Source organism: Pocillopora damicornis, chromosome 3, assembly GCF_964200805.1.
Source record: "Pocillopora damicornis chromosome 3, jaPocDami1.2, whole genome shotgun sequence".
Classification (NCBI taxonomy): domain Eukaryota; kingdom Metazoa; phylum Cnidaria; class Anthozoa; order Scleractinia; family Pocilloporidae; genus Pocillopora; species Pocillopora damicornis.
Window position 1 is genome coordinate 7,384,696 of NC_142672.1, and position 5,297 is coordinate 7,389,992.

The 5,297-nt window shown below is 37.3% G+C and overlaps 1 long non-coding RNA gene across 1 annotated transcript in view; it reads right to left on the reverse strand.

Annotated features, from left to right (window-relative positions):
* Positions 1–5,118: 5,118 nt before the first annotated feature.
* The window catches only part of LOC149048032 (uncharacterized), an 11,575-nt gene continuing 11,396 nt past the window's right edge, over positions 5,119–5,297 (reverse strand). Inside the window, exon 4 of the long non-coding RNA XR_016184944.1 lies at positions 5,119–5,297. This exon is cut by the window's right edge and continues 246 nt beyond it. This is a non-coding gene — a long non-coding RNA (uncharacterized LOC149048032).

Below are 5,297 nucleotides of genomic sequence, written 5' to 3' on the forward strand. Positions count from 1 at the left end.
CACTCGAAAAAAATTCTTGCTTTCCAAATATATCAGTTTGTCAACATATCTATGTTACTTGAATCCAAAACTCCTTTCCACTACAAAGGTAATATCCAAGGTTGCTCTTTTCACCAGTAAGAGATTGTTAAAGGAAGGTTTTACAAACAAACGAAATGAATCATTTTTGATATGCAAATAAGTAATTTTAGAATAAAAATCCTGAGTAAATGAACACTTTTACACTGTTCAAACCGGTGCCTCCGAGACATTTATTGATTTGTCACTACCAACATGGAAACGTAGCCACATGTTAACAGCGAGGCAAATGTAAGTGTACTCTTTGTTTCCCATACTAACACATTTGACGGGTTTCCTAGCATGTGACAAATTTCTAACAAGGTCACATTTCTTTCAATGTTTCTCAAACAAAAGAGAAAAAAAAAACAATTTTAAAGGTGAAACAGGAGACAAAACAACAAAACACAAAAAGTTGTACGGTTAGCGAAAGGCAAGGGTGCCCGAAAGAAAAATGAAGACATCGAAATGATATGATAAAATTTGGTATAGTTTGAAATATTTCTACAGTTGATCTTATTCGGCGTTATCATAACTTTGAGATGTCGGAGCGATGCTCTTTTCACTTGCCATTTATTCTTAAAAGATCAGTTTCAGTTACAGTCATCGTCTTACTTTGAATTGATGAGTGTTAAAAAAAAAACTTCAACAAAGACATTTCTTTACGTCGGTCCAATTTCCACATGCAATGGCTAATGACATCGATTTTCACAACAAAGGGCACTATTCAAAACATGTGGGGTCAACCAAAGCAATCAGCTTCGTTCAAATCCCCCTACATTCGTAGAATCAAGTTCCATAAACTTTCTTAAACAGAAAAACAACCTTAGTCCTGCAAGTCCTATGGCAAGTTTTGTCAACAAGAAGAAATGTAGCAAACGTGATAATCTATGAAATCTATGATAAGTATCACCTTGGTTCAAAGGTCACGTTTTACTTCATTGTCGTCCATATTGTTAACATGTGGTTTCATTCTTGTGGAAACGTGATATAGTTTGGGAAACTCTTTGGTATCGTTTTACAGAGTGGATTGAGCTTTGTAACGTTTTTCCCGACACAGTTTAGACTCTTTGAAGTCTTTTCGAAGCTTTCGGCGTCTTCGAAATCCCGCGATATTAAGGTAAAACAAAAACACAGCATAGTGACCTTATTGCTGGCATACGATCATGATTTGTCCAGTTTAATCCCAATTTATGATATCAAACTCTCCCCACCAATGCCGTACATTTCTTGTAATTCAAACCCAGAGAATGTGGTATCAAATCGAACACTATCCTCCTAGTTGATAGTTTACTTTCTTCTCGTTGTCTTTCTGCTTGACAATTTATTGCAACTATAAGGAGAAATTCCCTTTGGGCCACTCCTGGTAGTGGCAGGGCTGTTAAGCCCATAGTCTGGAGTCAGTTCCCGATCATATTTTGTTCACAAGTTAGTGCTTCCAAGAAACTAAACAAGACAAACATCAATTCTAAAAATCAGTCATAAACCCCTTCAGGTGGCTGGTTGACGGAAAGGTGACTTTCTACACTAGTATTTTTTCAGCTAGATTTTTCTCTTTTCAACAGAAATAATAGAAGGACAAATGTTTATATAAGTGGGGTTATTACCTTGTATATGTACCACGTGATGCAAAATAGCCAGTAGTATCATGCAAAGATTAATGGGTGAATTATAATAAAGAAAAAAAGGACGTGCTGAGTACATTCTTGAATGAATTTTTAGCCGGTGTCACAGCGGATTTGGACCCCCCCCCCCCCTTCGCAGATTTGGACCCCCCTACCAAACTTTCCTTTTAAGCATCCTTTGTATCATATTTGGTAACTAATTCTATTTGCAAGCTTTTTTGTCGATGTTCTTTTCAACTACAACACAACATTCCTCAATAAAGGTTAAAAAAAAACAGCCATTTCGTTCCAATTCTACCGCATTTGTTATAGCGATCGTAGAGTATACGCAAGAATTAGATGTGAACAAACTACTCCATTCAAACTCTTGAAATTGCTACAATAGATCTTTGCTTCTTCTAATGCGAATCAACATTGGTACGAAACAATAGTGGAGACTATTGCGTCCAGTCACAAAAATAAGTAAGTCTCATTTTCTAAAATAATAACATTAAACAGTTTTTGAACAAAAACGAACAAACTACTCCTAATACAAGTCGTTCGTAAAGCCTATAATAAGTAAAAATGATTCTATTATATTCTGAACTATTGGAACTCTCAGCTTATTTTCAGATGCAAATCAACATTAACTTCAACGTCCTAAGAAAAGTGGAGACTATCTTATTTTCTTATTTTCTAATTTTAACGATTATTAGCTGTTGAGGGATCCGAAATAACACCTTAACAATTACGAAGACGTCTAGAGTCTGGCAATCTGCAGACAATGCAGGGCCACTCGCCCTCCGGGGCAGTCATAAATCCCTCGCAGCTCATGTGTAACCATTCCTCGCACAACTCGCACTGTACCACGTCGTCCCAACACTCGGGCATTGAACAATGACAAAAAAAATTAGTGTCACAAGTTTGTCTCTTATTGAATCTAATGATGTTCGACTATCGCGGAAAAGGTTCAAAAACGACCTTTCTCCAGACATTAAACTAAGTTCTTGCCCATTTTCCCTTGGTCAAAAGAAAAATCCCACGGGATACCAGTTCGTATGCATTAACGATATGCATGTTTTGAATTAAAACATACTTTAGTACGCACTGGAACGTAAAGTATCATCCATTTTTACTAGAACGTTAAGCATGATGTTTCACTCAGTTTTGTTGGGGGGTCCATATCCCCTAGCGGATTTGGACCGGGGGGTCCATATCCGCTGGCGGATAGTAGGAGTGGCTTTGGGTATTTCAGCCCTAATTTGGAAAAAACAAAAGTTATTGGTATGTTTTAAACATCAGAACACCTGAGAGAACACTGCAAATGTAGTAAAAGTATTTTTTAGCATCCAGAGCAAAAAGAAGAATGTGAGGCAGTGAAAAGACTGAGTTTTCAACGCCATTAGTCGTAAAAGCTGTCACCAGCTTATTATTGAACTCACTAAAATTTACCTGGAAGGCATTAATTTTCTTTTGTCGCGAAACTCGCGAATTTTAAAACTTTGAAACGACGTACGATGAATCCTGAAACTGGAGTTTGAGTCCATCGGCAAACTATGCCAGCTGGTTTCATGAGCAGATAAAGCGCTGACGAAATTTGACATTTTTTAAATTTTAAGTGGATGCAAAAATCGAGACAAAAACTCGTCATGACGTGAAGTCCTATACTTAGGAAGCGGCTAGAGCACTCAAGAAGTAGGGAGAAACACGAGATGTAGTTGCGTGTTTCTCCCTACACTTCTTTCGTTCTTTAGCCGCCTCCTGCGTGCTTTACAACAGAACAGAGCACAGTCAAGGCTTTTCTATTTGTTTTATAATAAAGAATCCGTTAAATTCCCCACGTATTACTTTCAATGTTCAAAACAAACTTTATTTCCAAACCGAACAAAACTGCCGTCAGCGTGCTCTATACTCTCATAAAGCCTCCTGCGTGCTTCAAAACAGGTGAAATCTTTATCTTCATGAGTCAAGTCAACCATTTCAATAAAACTTGTCTTTGTACTTTTAGAACTCTGAGGACAACATGACAGAATTTGAAGAAAAAAATTGGAATATGTTGGTGTATAATATAAGCACTTTGCACTTCTCTAGATTACAGGGTCTTCTTAATTCTTTCATTCACTCCACATAGTTTGTTAAAAAAATTAAAATGTATAATTTCATTTAATCTTTTTTAAAATGTTTAGTGTCTACCAATGAACGACAAAAGCTTCTGGTAACTGGCTACATTGATATAAGCGATTATGTGAGTATGAAAGCGATCTTCGCAGCAATGAACACTACTTCAGCAGTAGTGAAAATATGAAAATTCAGGCCTGTACGGGATTTGAACCCATGACCTTTGCGATACCGGTGCAGCGCTCTATCAACTGAACTAACAAGCCAACTGGGAGCTGGTTATTATGTTAGTTTTAAATAAACCCGTGAAGTGATGAGTAAACGGTTGTGAATTTATGAAAGTCATATATTTGAACTGCGGATAAAGACGTGAGTACGTATGAAAGCGATCTTCGCAGTAATGAACACTACTTCAGCAGTGAGGTAGTGTTCATTACTGAAGTAGAGATCATTATATTAGTGTTCATTAGCTCAGTTGATAGAGCGCTGCACCGGTATCGCAGAGGTCATGGGTTTAAATCCCGTACAGGCCTGGATTTTTTTTCAGGCCTTATTTTCACTACCGCTGAAGTAGTGTTCATTACTGCGAAGATCGCTTTGATACTCACGTCTTAATCCGCAGTTCAGATATATGACTTTCATATATTCACAGTCGTTTATAGATGATTATATCAGTAAGAAGCCCAGGAAATTTGCTGTGACGGTTACCCTTAAGCCAGCAATAACAATGTTCTCTCTGAAAAAATTGAATTTGAATTATCCTCTGTTATCCAGGAGGACTGTTCCCCTAGGTAGGTATTTTTCAATCACTGCCGTTTTTAATGAGTAAATAATTCTAAATATAATATACTTCCTCCAATATAGCATTCAAAGGTCATACAAGTACCTTGATATTTTAATTTTGTGGAGAGAAATGATTTGCATCTTGAACAACTTCAAGAAGAAAAATTACTCTTGAAGATCAAGGGGGATCCTGACAACTTTCACAGGGGGTCCAAATTGTGAGAGAACATTGAAAATTTTTTGCACCAAATTGCTTCTCAGTTGGTTTGTGCGCACCCCCCCCCCCCACCTTCATGTATCTACCTATCACCTACTGTTGAGTAGTAATATGTGACCATATTGACACAAGAATCTCTGTGTCATACAAATGGGATGGGGAGGGATTCTGAGAGATTTTCTGCGTTAGACAAGTAGTGCAAAACCCACAGGTCTTGGGGGGGGGTGGGGGGTTCTGATATGTCACTAAGTATTATCAGTCAGTCAAAGATGACTAATTTAACTAATTCAATAAGCCAATATTATCTTATTAAACAAAAATAAGGGACCACAACAAAAATGGGAGAACACAACTATAGTTCAATGAGAAAAATGTACAGATATGTTAATTTGGAGCTCCAGATTACTTTGTGTGCTAACAAGAATTTTTACCCGGACACGATTCTTGGTCGTTTTTATTACTGAAATATCAATGTGTCTCCTTTCTCTGTTTGAGGCATTGTCCGCTCAAACAGATAC